This window comes from Rousettus aegyptiacus, unplaced genomic scaffold (genome assembly GCF_014176215.1).
Source record: "Rousettus aegyptiacus isolate mRouAeg1 unplaced genomic scaffold, mRouAeg1.p scaffold_m13_p_2, whole genome shotgun sequence".
Classification (NCBI taxonomy): domain Eukaryota; kingdom Metazoa; phylum Chordata; class Mammalia; order Chiroptera; family Pteropodidae; genus Rousettus; species Rousettus aegyptiacus.
This window is the reverse complement of record NW_023416295.1, coordinates 113189920-113193293: the sequence shown is the minus strand read 5'-3', so window position 1 is coordinate 113193293 and position 3374 is coordinate 113189920.

The following is a 3374-nucleotide window of genomic DNA, read 5'->3' as shown; positions in this document are numbered from 1 at the left end:
CTCAAAGGCCTGACTCTCTGGGTGTCTCTAGAGTACAGATTAAATAGGGAAAAATCTGTAGTCATGGAAACTAAGGATGTTGGGGTCATGGGTGCTACTGATTGGAGGATTAGAGGGGGATGAGATAATTGATTATTATGTCTGGTTCTGTAATCACCCATGGTGCCATCCTTCCTGGTCCTGTGGCCAGTGGGGTTGTTGTTCTGCCTTGATGGGCCTGGAGCTGAAACATCTCTAAAGCCAAGATGTTATCTTTAGTCTAAAGTCCAACCAAAACCTATTGTCCTCATGATTATAGTCCTGAGGCTAGTTAATCTTACCTCCTAGTTAATGATTAAAGAGGATAAGGACAGGGAAAAGAAGCAAGTGAGTCACAATGCCATTATCTGGGCAAAACCAGCCTGAACGAGAGAAAAAACTACGTTAAAGAAATAAAATTTGTGTGTGATTACAAAACCATTGATTTAGATGTTACTCAAAACCAAATTGAACATCTAGATCACTGATGTTGTGGGGAAACTGGAATATTTTAAATGAGAGGCGTAGAGTCTACTAGAATAATGGCAAAAGTACAAAAAGATCTCTGGAGACTTATCAGCTTAAGAAATGAAAATAATAGAATGATCTCTCTGAATGTGGATTCTTTAGTCTGAGAATCAAACCTACATAGCTCTAATGTAAATTTGTTTTATGAGGAGATAGATGTTCGTTTTGAGCATTCTGTGGGGCTGTTTAATAACCACCCATGTTAGCTTTCAAGTTCAAACAAAAGCTGCTGCCTGCCATTTAACAGTTAGCAAAATGAGATTTTTTTACTTTCAAAAACCATATACTGAATTTAAAAAAAATTAGAAATGAATATACAGTGTTGGACATTGATTCCAGTATCAAGGAATCATTTCTTTGCAATTCTAGCTGGTAATTAAATAAATTATGTCTGAGGGGAAAAAATATAAGTGAATTGAATGGTAAATATGGAGAAGGACTAACTTTGGAAATTTAGTCCTAAGACTCTAGGACAAACTTAAGATGTTAGAAGAAATGTAAGTATCACTTCTTTCAACAATAACCGAGGATCCGGTGAGTAGGGAAAATGTGAAAAATTCACAATATATACAAAAATAAAATAAAATGACAAAAAAGTAAACAATTAATAAAAGGCTAAAATAAACTTAGATATAAATATATCGCTGATGAGAATAAATCTAAAAAGGAAATAAACCTATGAAAAAAATAGAATTCAAAGGTACCCATAATAAACATGAGAATTAAAACTATCTGCACTTAATTTACATTAACCTGACTTTGTTAATGCTAGGGATAATCTAAATCTGTTGGTCTCCTTACACATACCGGCCCAAAGAAATGCCACGAGCAAGAGTTTGCAGTATTGAAAAAAATAGTTTCATATTGAATTGGCCAATATAGAGACAGGAAACTAATGTACTGATGATCTGACTCCCCAATAATGTGTAAATTACAGATTACATAGAGCAAAATGACAAGACATGGTGGGTTAGTGGTTCAGGGTAGTGCTGGGAGCTGATTGGTTAGAGGTGAGGTAAGGGTAATAAATCATTTCTTCAGGAAGAGAGGACAGCTCTGAGGTTTTTTCCTGTGTTCCTCTGTCCAGTCTCATGGAAAAGTTGCCAGGAGGTCATTCCACCTTGAGGCTCAGGAAATGAAACATAACTTAGGTCAAGATGTTGTATTTAGCCTGCCGGTGGTCCAGATTGTGTGACCATTGGTCAGGTCCCTTACTGCCTCCTGCTGCCTCAGAGGTTATCCATGGAGAAAGGCTAGTCTCTGAGGAAGGGGTGAGGAAAGAGATAATTTCTAGAGCTAGAATTTAAAATTAAATTCAATCAAGATTATAAGGACTTGGTTTCAGCGACACAAATATTAATCATGAGTGTACTAAAAAAAATATATGCTGTTTTATTTGCTTAATGAAATAATGCAGCATTGAAGAAAATGAACAAAAGCTGCGTACAACAGCATGAATTACTCTTCCCAAAAATATTGAAAGAAGCAAATCCCCACCAATTCATACATTGTAATCCCACTTATATAACATTCAAAGCCAAGTATTAGTTCTTAGAGTTTACTTCATAAAATGATTCAGGATCTTTCTTTAAAATATATAGTGCACGTGACATTTTAAAAACAAATGGCTCTTTTCAGATGCAAAAACCTGATTACCAAAATAACATATATAGGTACATGGACACAGGCATTTACATGTGTACATGTGTGCGTGCGTGTGCGCACACACACATACACACACTCACATAAACATCTAGTTCAATGTAAAACTAAATTAGTGATTTTAGACTATTTCAAAACTTAGGGGGAAAAGGTAAAAGAATGAACATATTAATCGCAGATAAATAAATTAGAGTATATATGGAAAAGACATGTATCTGTAGATATATACATATATACAACTTTTCTATATATATATATATCAAAAGATAATATTAAGTCAATCAGTAGAGAAGCAAAGATCAATAAATAAGCTTTTTTTTTCTTTTTTTTTTAATCAAAAAGGAATCAATTACCAGGTTAGCGCAAAACTTTTCAGAGTCAGATCTTGGTAGTAGGGAAGGCTGTGCATGTGTTGGAGGAGATGGTATTTGGGAATTCTGTATTTTCTGCTAAATTTTGCTGTAAATCTAAAACGGCTCTTAAAAAAATAAAGTCTATTAATCAAACAACCAATGGAAAATCAGAAAAAAACTTTCTATAGCCCAAAGTAATAATTATAAAATGTTAATGAAAAAGAACATAAACTCTGTATGTATAATCAAGTGCATACTTTAAATTCAGTGGCCTAAAACATATTCTCAGCTACATAGGGAACATATTCAGTGAGAAATCAGGAATTATTTTATTCATATACTTATACATTGTGAGAAAATCACTTTAAAGAAATACTATTAATCTTACTTCTCTTCTAAATAATATTCTCTAAATAAGTTAACACTTATTGGGAGGAGCAGTTTAGATTTGCTTGCAGGTAGAGCAGAGGGTAACTGCTAGTAACACTATTTCAGATGGCATTTGCCAGTAATTCAACAAAATGCTCACAACAAAATGTTTGCAAACAGGATTCAGCCTCCTTAGAAGACAGTACAGCAACCATCTGTAACTGATGACCCAAAACCAGCAATGTATATATAGCTTCTAAACATTATAAAACTTAGCACCATATTTGCAGTAGTGATTGTTGTAGATAAAGTTGAAGAGCATTTCCCAGTAGTTGCCATGATGTCTGACATCATGGAGAAGAGAAGTGAATTGTAATTGGGAAACCAGTAGCCATTTCCATTTGTTCTAATGAAATTATATAATTTGGCTTATTTTATCAACTG